This window comes from Mizuhopecten yessoensis, unplaced genomic scaffold (assembly GCF_002113885.1).
Source record: "Mizuhopecten yessoensis strain PY_sf001 unplaced genomic scaffold, ASM211388v2 scaffold4025, whole genome shotgun sequence".
Classification (NCBI taxonomy): domain Eukaryota; kingdom Metazoa; phylum Mollusca; class Bivalvia; order Pectinida; family Pectinidae; genus Mizuhopecten; species Mizuhopecten yessoensis.
The window spans coordinates 746,434-760,221 of NW_018405338.1; the positions used below are offsets into that span (position 1 = coordinate 746,434).

Sequence of the window (13,788 nt, forward strand, 5' to 3'; positions counted from 1 at the left end):
ATACTGTGTGCCTGCACATTATTGATACTCTGTACATGTATCCAAGTTATATTTTAAGACAATCTAAATGTTGGCCGACTCTCAACTAGACACAGCTAGTAATACAATGTTGACAGTGTAACAGGAGTTGTCTCCCCTTAGTTCTCTACCCAAGACATGATTACAAAGACTGGTAGCTATAATCCGGTAGCTATATAATCCGTTAGTGTGAATCTCTGTATACAGATGTAGATTATGTACAACAACCTGGAAAAAAAAACCCAGAATGAATGTAACAATATCTCTACGCAGCTGAAAATTGTATAGGACTCATTAAATACTTAATAGAATGCACTAGGTGAACGCATGTGTAGAATGATAGCTGTGGCAGAGAGCAGACCATTTCTATAGTACAATATAATGCGCTGCTGATGATAGCAAAATCAGATGGTATAATAGCATAGCTAGATTAAAAGTTGTTAAAAGCTATCGCAGGAATATGTGGCTGCAAACAATATGTGTTTATGTTATTAAAAATAGAATATGGATTTTAAAGCTTGGCGGTATTGTAGATGGGGAAAATGGCTTTTATTATTTTGCAGAACTGTAAAAATAAAAACCAGGCTACAATGTGTTACTAGATAAGACCTTATTTAAGACGTTGCAGAGTAAAAGATGGTCACAGATGGTGGTGTGTGTGGTAAGATTAGAAATGACAGGAACATATGTAGTTTATGTAGTTTAATAAGTACACTATGTATTTTTAAGATGTTAAAATGCATGAAGATAGAAACTGATATTGTTACACTCACTCGTTGTGTTAGAAGTGCGAATTCACTTCAGTCTTGGAAGCTGATAGTAGCTGGAAAGGTATATTGATGCTTTATTTCCTTCTGACCAGGTTAAAAGTTGACTTTGATACATGTTTTCTGAGATTTTATTTCAATATTTTACATTTGATGGTACACCGGTATATTGCCATGAGTTGACCAGCAAGTTTGGCGTTTAATAGAGGTTTGACGTTTTGTTGAGGAAGACATATATAAAACAAAGGACATTATAATGACATTTTATTGCACTTATATAACGAAAGCTTTTGATTATTTGTTAAAAACTGTTATCTGTGGATCTTTGTAACTTTGCATTACAAAACAGATTGTATGTTAAATGTACCTTTTATTTGTATGTAGTCATGTTTCAAATTCTGCTACGTTATCACACAATATTTAGCTGGGAACAAAAACAATATCTTTGGATAGTTAAATACATTCTCATCACATTATTTCTTAGTTTATAACTCGGCTAAATTACAGTCTTCGTTATTTAAATGGGTTTATATATGGTTCTCTACATCTTACTCAAATATTTTTAAAAAAATCCAAAAAATCAGGGAAAGCTAATTAACAAATTAACAACTTTAATGTCAGAGTCTAAAATATTTTAAAGCCATGTAGCTTATCTTTGTTTTTGGGACATATCAATAATTCATAGAAAGTTGAATTGACTCATTTCTTGGAGGACGCTGGTCCATATCTTGTTTACTTTCCATCATACTGGTGGTACCTATTTATGCAGCTAGGTTGTCTGGAATATTCATGATATTTAATTCTGTTGTTAAGTACAGAACATCTTTATTATACATAATTAAGATACCTGGAAAAAAATGTGTAATCATGTCAGCCTTTCCAAGATTACTCCACATTATATGCTTGTGCATGATTGTACAGCTGGGTAAACTGGAACATTCAGCTTAAATGTGTCTTATCTCTAATACATAATGTACAACAATATTATATCTTCCTGAAACAAATGAATCTATCCAAAGAATTGAATTGTATGTGATAGCTAGGATTAGTCAAACAGAATTTAGGAAAGTTAGACTTTGATTGTCAATATGATGAGTTGACATTGTTGTGTAGTTAAAATGATTCCTTTGTAAGCATATTGGTGTTAGTACTCTGTCACCGATGCCTGCTGAGTAAGTCAAGTAATCAGGAATCACTGGAAGTCATCAATAGGCTGTATTCGTGATGGCCCTGTCACTCGATATTCAATAAGTATCTCGCTGAAAGACAAAAATTAATTGATCATCTCATTTAACACATCTTCCCTATCAACGGGATATCGGAGAAAAGGCGTGTTCCGGATCGGTGTTGTGATTGATCAATGACTCGCCTGTAGTCCACACGCAAGCGCTGACATTCTATACGGACATTCCATTTCTTCAGTCACGTTTGATCACAGCGTCCAGCCCCAACAATAGCTCTGTGTGGTGCTGATTATATCCAAGTGTTCGCGTTCAGTTCCTCCAATAAAAACCTCCACGATGTAACTACACTTTTGTATATTTACTCAGGTATCGAATCATGCAACATTATTTTTTCACAGAGAGACATTTTTCTCCTAAGCATCGGGTGGCCATTAGCTCTGGTCCACGCTCAAATTAGAAAACATTATGGCAGAATTCAAATTTGTGTTGGATACGGAAATGTTTCCGTGGCGGGTAAAGTATCGTCTTTTGATGATTCATCTGCTGCTGGTTTTTATCATGCGGGCAGTGAAATGGACGACTGAAACGAACACAAGATACAGGTGTCATTCTTGGATGCTGATTTCTGCCAAGTAGATGTTAATTTCAGTCAAACATGATCACAAAATTCACTCAATAAAAACTGATTTCATAAGCTTCGAATGAATATTTCTTATTGTTTTCCTGTTTCTTGTTTCCAAGAGATGAATATGAATCCAGTTTGTTTCATATTTGGAAGAAAAAATTGCCAATGGAGTGTTTTCATAACTTGTTTGGTTTAACATATTCACCTGCTCAATGTTTTTTAATCGGAGAGAAAAATGCATGAAATGCAGATTTTATCAAATCTGGTACTGACATTCTCATTCTATTAGAAAAAAACAGGTGCATGCAAAATTTTAAAAATGCATAAATTGCAAAATATGTTGCAGCTTATGCATAATGAACAGCCGTATTCATGTTACCGATATTTAACGCATCAAAAAATGACCTACATTCCCCCCCCCCACCTCCTCATCCTCATCCATCAACGATGTTACACAAAAAATGAAAATAAAAAAGTGGTAACAGTAATTTGTAACAAGCTCCACCCAAACCAGTTTCTGCCACCATCCCTTTGTAACCTGTCTTTCGTAACAGCTCTCAATGGTATAACATATCCTATACTGCCCTGTTCTACTTCCCTTGCCAAGTCTTGTGCTTCCTCTTTGACTTCCTTCGAGACCTAGAACGTCCTGTTTTCGTGATAATAGTGACGTATCCCATACTGCACTGTTCCTCAATCTAGTACGAGAGAGATACGGAGAGATAGAAGAGATTGCCAACACTTTCATCAGGGACGTTATCGCAGTCATTTGTTAAATAGGATATATTTCACTGGTCTGGTTACCTAAATAAACAAGTGTTTGTACCAGTCTGAATCGTACTGGTATTATCTTACTGTATGGCTAGTGTAGAGTAGTATGTTTGGCCAGAGCTTGGTTTGTATCCAGAAATTTCTGAAAATTATGAAAAATAAATGATTTTTAAAAAGAAACATAGACTGTCTTCTCCAGACAAGCAGAGTCGGTTGAGTCAAGAAAAAATCTGTAGCTGAGAAAATGTATGGAGATATTTGAAACAATCATGGAACTCAAAAAAAATCTATTATCTTTTTTCTGGTAGACTTGGACATGTCCAATGGCCTCATAAGTCTTAATTGTTACTATCAAAAGTTGTAATAACTTTAACTTGAATCACCCCTGAAGACACAATTGAACTCTTCCAGTTCAAAGGTTGGGATAGTTTATTATGAAATTTCAGGGGTGAATAAGTTAAGAAAGAGTATCGGAGTATATTTTTTAATGCTGCAAACAATAATTGGTTACCTGTGTGATTGGATGTTCAAAAATATTAGCAGTTAATTTATTTATACATTTTTGATATCTTCATATAACTGTAATAAGTTTAACATTTCTTTCATAGGGGGTCAAATATGCTTTCACTTTAAGCAATTTCTTCTTTAGAACTATAAAGGCTAGAGTCAAGATATTTATCAGGTAAAGGGCTATAACTAAACTTTAAGTCTACTTTCAAGGTCACAGGGGTCAAATATGTTTTAAACGTAAGCAACATCGTATACAGAACTATGAGGCCTAGATTCATGATATTTTCCAGTTGTTAATTGGATTGGAGGACATTCAAAAATATATAGATAAATGACCTCGATCCACTTTCAAGGTCACTGATCAAGTTTATCATTTGTTAAGAATTTCAGATTATCTGTCCTTCAACTCTTAAAATCAGCAACATTTTTATATTTGGAACATATTTCTTATAATTTCACATAAGGATATATGCTATTTAATTATGACAACATTTCCCCATAGGAAATAGGTCTTCAGAAAGGGATAACTCATTACAGATGTAAAGTCTCACTGCATTCAACAGAGACTTCAACCCAGATCTCTAACTTGATAATAAGCTTGTAGGTGGTCAGTAATAGAGTTAGGAAGTTAAGCTTGTTGAGGCCATTGGTCATCTGTTGGTCATCTAAGGTCATCAGGAGTCTGGCCAGTGGTCAGATGGATACAGGAGATGGATTACAGTCAGGAATTGCAATCTTCTCTTTGTCATTGATAGATGAATAAAGATGTTGGTTGGTGATTTTCAGAAATGTCCAAGATTGTTTGGCCTAAGGCTCTTGCTGAGAGATGACTCCTTAGGTGAAAAGTGGCAATTTAGATGTACATTTTGGTGACAGTTGGAATCAGGGCTGGAATCTTTTGAGCAGGAAGGAGTGCCAATGTCAAAATAATCAGCTCAGCATATTGATAGTGTTATATACCATATTTATTATATAATTGTTGTGTTGTAGTTTGTAGCTGTACTTAGCTAACATTATTGCCAAGATGGATTTAGCAAAATTTAAGACCAGATATGTATTTGTGTGTAATTGTCCAAGCTTTGTGAATTATTAGACAAAATTTGAGAGAATTACATAACTAACAAATTGAAAATTTTAATTCAAAAACTTTCATTGTCTTTACTAACAATTTGAAATGTACCATTTTGCATTTATTTATTCTATATGTTATACTCCACAGAGACCAAAATGGCTTTAATGCGGCCAATTGTAACCGGGTTGGGTCCTTGAATAATGACAAAGTCAACCGGGTCGGGTTCGAGCATATATTGTCTCTTCGATATGACGATCACAGTATTTAGTATAGATATTGCACACAAGCAGGTACCAGCTAGTATGGATGATGTACACAAATATAGATGGTTATTATATAATTGTAATTTGATATTGTAAACGATTATGTAAACTTGGAGTTTTACAACTGAACCCCTTTCTCAATCAGATAACATCATATCTCAATTGGTCTGTCCTGAAACTTCTTCCATTATCTGGACTACTTCAAAATGGATTGAACTTCAGATCTGGATGATTTCTAAATTATGCACCATTGATAACTCCAAATTTGGGAGAATTCTTGGGAACAAAAGTTTCCGGACTTGATTAAAAATGTTACTTTATTGTTCAGAACATCAATTTCGTACATTTGTGTTACCACGTGGTTACAGAAATAAATATTTATAACTCCAGGTTTGGGAGATTTCTCGGGAACGAAAGTTTCCAGACTTTTTGAAAAGTTTTACTTTATTGTCCAGAACATAAATTTGTACATTTGTGTTACCATGGTGACAGAAATATGAAGGTATAGCCATTTGCATTAGATTCCTGTGTATATCCTGGTGATGTGTACCACTTGGCTCAGTTGGTAGTTGTCAGTGGGTGTCTGTCCTAGCTGTCTAGCCTCTACAAGACTCGTAATTATTTTTTGGATTACCTTTCTGCTACAAGGTTAAACATCAACAGTAGGCTCTGTGGTGTAGGTGTACATTGAAGTCATGACCTCTCTTTGACCTCTGAATGCAAAAGAGCTCAGCTATCATGTACAGTAGGGTTTTCATGCAGACAACATCTTGCAATCACATCAGCAGAAAAATATGTAGGTTTTATGCCAAAGATGCAAAGTTGTGTTGTTTTAGTAGGAATCCTCGTCTTATCCTTCCTTCTGTAGAAATATAGAAAAGATTATTTCGTACAATATTTTTGCATCCCTGTCAAGTAGGAAAATTGAAATGATATTTGTAAATATTGATTTTAACTACCTTTGTTCACTATGAACAGATTTTGAATAAAAGTTTCAAATTAATCTGTGAATACTTGATAAAGTTACAACCTTATCTAATTGTGAATAGTTGTCAAGATTGATGACATATTGGAAGTTTTCATTCATTTCCTATTTTAATCTTAAAGATTCGAAATTTATGAGCTATAAAAATAACATAAGCAAGTGAAAACGTCGTATTGTCCATAAGAATAAAATATATATAGTAAAATTTGTGATATATAATGTTTTTTTATGTGAAATTTGTGTATTCACATGTTGCCTGAATCTATTGGTGTATCTGCATATTTAATGATGAGTTAAAAAAAGGGTTGGGAAGACCCTGATCTGGGCATGCCTAGAGCAGTGATCTTGCAAGATAGTAGAAACTGCTGATTCGGGGAAAACCATGTGGACTTTGTATGACATTTTCGTAGAACCACAAACACAATTAATCCAAGTTAACAGTGCTTGAAAAGAAAAGGTCAATGTATGCTTTTTAGAATCCTCAGAGCTACATAAAATGGCTTTTCGTAAAATGCCACAAAAACAAAAATGCATTTCAGGAGATTACTCGGCGTAAAATCTACTTGATTTCTGTGGTGAAGTGTCGCTCATCACTCTACGCAGAATCAATGTTGACAAAAGTCATCCACTGTCTTCAGATGTCCACACTTTTCCCGAAACTTTCTCCACTGTGTTACATGTAGCAAATGCTTCTGGGTAATTTCTCAATATATCGAGCTGTCTGCAAGATGGATGCTCGCAAGGAGAACTTTCAGAATACCTTGGCAACGTTCGTTACATTACGCCTTACAAAAGTCAATTACATCAACACCACTGATCACTGGGCATGCTCACAAATTAAGACGGTAACGTGATTAACCGGTCTTTGCCATAATCTTACTCCTCGATCAAATTAGCACTTCTTCTGACTGGTGTCATGTGACATGTAAAGGGAATCTTATTGGTTACATGAAACAAACGTTGATTGCATAATCTAAAAATAGATTATCTTTTACTGCAGAGTTAGAATGCCATTTCATAGTTACTCTAAATTTCAGTGACTTTTTGGTAGGATGGACGTTGGGGCGTGAAGTGAAAAATAAAAATTGTTTCTCAGGAAAATTTTTATGCATAATGATTAACTTATTTACTGTTCAATGTTAGACGTTTAGTTTATAAATGTGATTGCAATTTACATGAAACAATATTGAATGAAACCACTGCAAAGCGACCAAAAAATTTTGTTCTATATAAGGTCACTAAAGACAAGTGTTCATTAAGACAGGTTTTACTGAATCTCCAAGAGATTTAAGTTCTTACTGAAATTTAACATATGGATACATTTTATTAAACAAACTGACATTTTTGAGGAAAAGATTGCCGTGCAATTAGCCCTAGTCTGGAGGTTAGTGGTGTCAAGGGTGGCGTTGCCATGGCAATGTATTTTGGGTCTGCTGGTGATAAAAATAGACATATAGTGACGTCAGTGTCTATAGTGAGAATGCCATACAGTCAAAAGACAATAGATATGTTAATTACATCAGAGCCTTATTCTGTCTTTACAATCTTGTAATGCTTACAATATCGATCCCACTTGAAAGTATTTTGATTTCTTCAAAATTCAAACGTTCACTTTTTTTATTCAGCATCTGCAAACCAAATGTGCTTGGCAGAAAGTTCATAAGCCAAAAGGGGGAAATTGCGGAAAAGGGCAGAAACAGTGGATAACCGAAAGATATGTCCTGAAAGGGAGGCATGAACATTGACTTATACCACTATGCTATTAAAAAGCGCAAATTCAGAAATGAATACACAAGTTTTATTAAGTATCTCTGAAGTGTCAATACATTTTAATACCTGTAAGACTGAATAAAAAAACCCTGATCGCTCATTTGTGATGCATTGTGAGCATGCATTACGTCAGCGCTGGTGCTGCAAGTAAGTGATGTGTTCAATTATGCAAATGAAGCCAGCAAATGGTGAGCACGGACGACTGTCATATTGTCACTGAAAGTGGAATTATGACACTCGCCATACTTGTTAAACGGAGACAACGCCAGTGTCGCAATCAACAATGGTGTGGCTACAGTTTTGTAATGACCCTGGGGAAAAAATGGCGTCTGCTTGTATGAGAGTAAAATGGCTTGCTGAGAACTCAAAATGCTGCCGTCAGCCGAACTGGTGCAAAAATTATAGTTTCAAACGCCAGGTTGTAGGCATTTCAATAGCTTCCTCTGAATAAAAACGGAAATTGAAAATAAGTTTGTGGTATAATCTTAAATTAGTTCATTTTAAGTAACTGTTAATAAAAATGTCACACAAAAATGGATGAAAATGTACGTAATTAATGTTTAGTACACCATAAATAGATGATTTGATTGAACTAGAAAGCATTATTGGCGAATCTGTACTTCCGGTGAAATTGATTTTCCCTGTATGAACTTAAAAGCTGTCAATTACGTTAATATTATGTTACGATTACGACTAGACCTGAAATGCTATTAGTGAAGGTAACTCTTCCTGTCCTCCGATAACTGATCTAATTGCTACGTACAAATCACGTTATTTCTCCAGGCTGTCTTAAAGTTCATGTGTTCTCTATAGATTATTGTCTTTTGTGGAGTTTTACTCTTATTACTTACCGTTAAAAGTGTGTAGTCCATCAAAGAAAGTCTGGTTTCTCATCAAATTGATCTGTCATTAATCTGGCCTGGTCTCAAAAGATCACGTCTCATAATGCTAGTCAAATATTTCCCAGACTGACTTGAAAATGATGGCCGAGTTTCATCAGAGCAGTCTAAAAAAATACTAGCCTAGTCTCATTGGATAATTCTTCCAATAGCCAAATCTCATCGGCTTAATCTCACAAATGTTGATATATTCTCATCAGATTTATGTCTGGCCAAAGATGGCCCAAGTCTCGTTGGATCAATCTTTAAAAATACTGACCGAATCTCATCAGTTTGATGATTACAGTAGGTTGATCTTATAAAAGTTAGTCTTGATTCTTCCTCTACTCTCCGTCAAACAAAGTCTGTCTTTGACTCTGTGTGACTTCACTAAACAGGGGAGGTCAATGACGTAGTCATGCCATGCGATTTTCAATATCATCCGAAAGCTGATCTGAGAAATATTGATTTCGGACACCTTTGGTGGTCAGATTGATAAATTTTGTATGGTCCTAGAAGCAATCAAGGAAATGACCTTCTTTACTATGTAAGCTGGTCAGTTAGCGCCATTTTAATTCTCCGTTGCTATGGATACTCTAAGGGGATTTAGGAGATGATGTTGTTATTTATCGTATTGACCGCTTTTTGATATCAAGAAACTTAAAAAAAAGTGATAAAAGCTAAAAATCTTGATAAATTCTGGGTGAAATTTGATGCATTTTTTTTATTGATTTAGTGAAGTTGTGTTAAGAGGTGTAAATCTTTTGGAAAAGGAGTTACATTCTTTATAAATGAGGTTTAAATGCATTTATCTGATGATTTTCTCCCAAACACAGATTTAGGGATAAGGGTTAGGCAGTGGAAGACTGTTACAAAAAGGGTTAAAATCTCCGTAAATGGGGTCAGAATCCGCACAAAAGGTGACGGAAACCTCCCAAAGGATATATTGACCGTGGAATTAATGCTTTTATGTTATATTGATCTGCTTAACTTCTTAATCCTTCTTTTAATGCAGAAAACAATATATATGTTTTGATTGTCAGATCTATATGACTTTCACATGTATAGTATTGTGTGTCTAATGGTTGTTATTAACAGAGACCGAGGAATTTGTTTCTAAGGCCAAGAATGTTTCGTGTCAGGTTTCTTGTACTTTTATTTTTTTTAAAAAGAAGAAGTTATTTTGAAGCTGGTATGCAAATTTTGTATATATATCACAGACATTGTGTGCAGTTCATTATTGAAGAGTTTCAAGATCATTCGTTATGATGCCCTATGTGGTCGTAAAGGAGGAAACAAGCAATGATTAAGCCTCCTCCCCACATGTGCTGTTTTTGCGTGTCACATGCCTCTCACAACAGTTTTTGAATTGAGGGCCTACAGTTCTAATCACCTTTACTCTGTAGGGGGTTCTGATAAAAAACTGTCGTCTGCTCGAGAAGCAACTGTCGTCTGCTCACATCTCACGACAGCATGGACGCTGGAATGATCTTTAATTCTGAATAGAATGTGATAACAAACGACCATGTATCGATTTTAATCAAAACCTCGTCCATTGATATTTCGCAAGTAATTGGTAAACACAAAGTGAAGGCCATTAAAAAAATCTGGTCCATCGTAAAATTTTGCTCCGGGTCACTAACTGTTTGTCACCTTCTCTTTAATGTAATGAAGTGAAATTTACACACAAAAAACAACGGACATAATGGCAACTGCTTTGGGCTAAACATTTCAATAACAGAATTAATAAAATACGGCATGTGCTTTACTTGTGTCTGAATTATCTGGTACAGTTCAGAAAATCTGTGCCAAACGGGGAAAAAAATTATGTTATGATGAAGAAAAACCAGAAAATGATATTTGAATTGATGAAAATACAAATCCGTCAACGAGTTTATTCAACTAGTTAAATATAAACAAATGGGATCAAGGTATCAATATTGATTTTTCGCAGTAAAACCCGTTATTTGTGATTAACAGCCGACATCATAGTGAGAGTGATGAGTCACACCCTCGTCCTTCGTCTATTTCATCGCAGTTTATCAGAGGTAGAGCATCATCATCAATAATGTAAGGAAGTCGTTTTAACGAGACCACAGCAGACTAGTTTTGCACTTCTTTCGTAGCGCTAAGTCAATCTTGGTCAAATGTTGTTGGTTTTTTGACGAGATGATCATGGTTGTCGGTCCAACAACGAAAGCTTGTATTGGTCTTACATTGATGACATGTATGTATGTATGTATGTATGTATGAAGTCAGTGATTGTCAACAAATTATCTTTTTTAATGCATTGAAACATATTTTAACCCTTTCACCCCTATGTAACTTTAGTAAACTCTTTCATGCATTAATTGGGATGAGTCCATTATGGTCTATAGTGGTGAAAGGGTTAATGATGGTTTTGTAATTAAAATTATCTGGTCACTTTCAAACAGCAAGAGATACCTTCATCTTCGCAGAATAATATGCAGTCACACCTGTATTCAGAAACCACCTTCGGAAAGTCATGAAATGGTTTCTTTTGCAAGTGGTCTTGTAAAACAGGTTGAGTTAGATGAAAACTGTGTTTGGAAGTTCAAAAAGTGGTCTCTTAACACAGGTGGCCTTTTAATGAAGGTTCGGTTAGAAATGAAAATAAGTATGATGGGGAATTTAAAAGTGGTCTAATAACACAGGTGGCCTTTTCATGAAGGTTTCGTCAATAATGAAAATGAGTATGATGGGGAGTTATCAAAGTGTTCTCCTAACATAGGTGGCCTCTTCATAGAGGTGGTCTCTCAGGCAGGTTAATGACATGTAGGTTGTGAAAACTGTCTAAATTTAAAACAAGCCCAGACCATTATATATCTACCTGGAATAGTTGTAGAGGTGCAGGTTCAATTTCCCTGTAAAAGTATACATAGGGATTCAGTTGAAATCATGTCTGATTTATGAAGGTTTCCAGATTGTAGACAGTTCTTTGTGTACAGGTTACAGTGTAGAACAAAAAACACGTTAAGGTTCCCTGTACCAAGGACTACGGTTGTAACTGTCCATCAACAGCTTGTTTTACCGACATGACTATAGCTTTGATAGAAAAACTATACCATGTAGTGCTTTCTTGCACCACGAAATGGGTGAAAAAAGATATGAAGGACTACACACTTTAGCACACTCATAGTTTTTAGACTGCTCATCTGTGACAAATCTTATGAAGGTAAAATAGGACATCCACTAAAATGGTAATGTGTGTTTCAGGCCCGAAATTAAATTCTTTTTTCTTCATTGTTAATTAATATCTTTGAAATGGAGAAAACTTAAGGTGGAAACTTGTTTGGCAATTTAATAAAACCAAAACTTTGTAAAGTAATTTGTAGAACACTCCAGAATGCTATTGATTTCTCGTTGTTCATGTATTTAAATGAATGTTTTAAGTGTTATATAAATGATTATGACATTCTCGAAGACGCCTTAAAACCTTTGAGAATGGGTGTTCAAAACCAGTTTTTTCCTGGCTCATGTCAACTTTTGTGACTAATGATCGTTATAATGAAAAAAACCATTACCGTTTTGCACTTTCTTGGTTTCAATGAAACCATGTTATAAAACGTTTCTTAACTCCATATGAACTAGCTGCAAGCAAAATGGGACAGAAAATGTAACACAAAACAATCCTCTGAAATCCAGACTTGCTTTGGTGTCATTTGTTGTAGTAGATTAATACTAACAGCTGGCTGCTTGACGAGGAAATGAGCTCATTTAATCCACAATAACTGACATATTTTCTCTAAAAAAAATCCCCAGCTCGGAATGTACAGATTTATCCGTATCCAGTTTGTATTATTTTAATTATACAGTATGAAATAGAGCTCCGCCCGTTAACTGAAACAACATGACAATTCCTATGTACTTTTTCCTAATTGATAAATACAACACCCTTCAAAATGATTTTAAAAATGTACAGCTTTCAGTATTTATAATTTAATGAATGCAAGATTTTCACATTAATTACCAGAATCTGAAAACGATAAGGTTTGGGTCTCATTAGATTTTCCCAGGCGTGTGATTTTTGTGTGTAATGATCATTTGAAACTGTTTTTAAATGAGGAAAAGGATTTTTTTAACAGCTGCAAGGAAGAAATATTTCTGAATTGAGTAATGTTGAAGATTTATTTTGACCATGTTTTTAAATATACCAACTTTTTTATTATATTTATATAATATGTAATGTGCTATACAATTTAATCTTTAGTATCGTTTAATTTTCCAATCAGAGTTTCAATGTATATATTTAAATTCAAAACACAGCTACAGTGGGTGATTTTGTGCAATTTCGTTGTTTCGTCCTTTTGCCCCCATAACAGGAGATTTAGTATTTTCAAATTCTCGTTGTTTTGCCTATTTGTTGCAATAAGATGTAAGAACGAGAATTAAGGTTTGTTAATTTTTGCCTTTACGGGGCAAAAGGACAGTACAGTCAGAGTTAGTGTTAATTGATTAGTGTCTCTGCGGGAGGGAAGTCGAAACATTGAGAATCAATTTTTGTTGATTTTGGTGATTTTGGTCTTTTTGGGGTGAAAACACAAAAAGCAATAATTTCGTTTTTTTAATTCAACAAAATGGTATAAATCAGAAACCATACTCGGCCACATAGGTAACTTCCCTGGCAAACCCAATGAATAGAAAATATGTTGCAGATCAATTTTGCACCAGTCTTCACAATTTGAAATATCAATTTCTAAATCTTGCATGTTAGACTGTGTATATATATTTATGTGTTAATCTGTTTCCGCTGAAATGAACGAGACAGCTGGTAGCTGTCTGACTGAGATTTCATAGAGCAGCTTTCATCCATTTTCATAACAATATCAAATGTATAAATATGATAGGTGATATGAATTATTTATTAGACATCAGCAGAAGTGTGAATGTGACATATCGCCTGTTAAACGGCTCTTCATTGGTG

General features: G+C 34.8%; 1 protein-coding gene across 2 annotated transcripts in view; it reads left to right on the plus strand.

Annotated features, from left to right (window-relative positions):
• Positions 1-13,788, plus strand: part of LOC110448376 (neuron navigator 3-like) — a 479,162-nt gene that overhangs the window by 302,665 nt on the left and 162,709 nt on the right. The window lies entirely within an intron of this gene.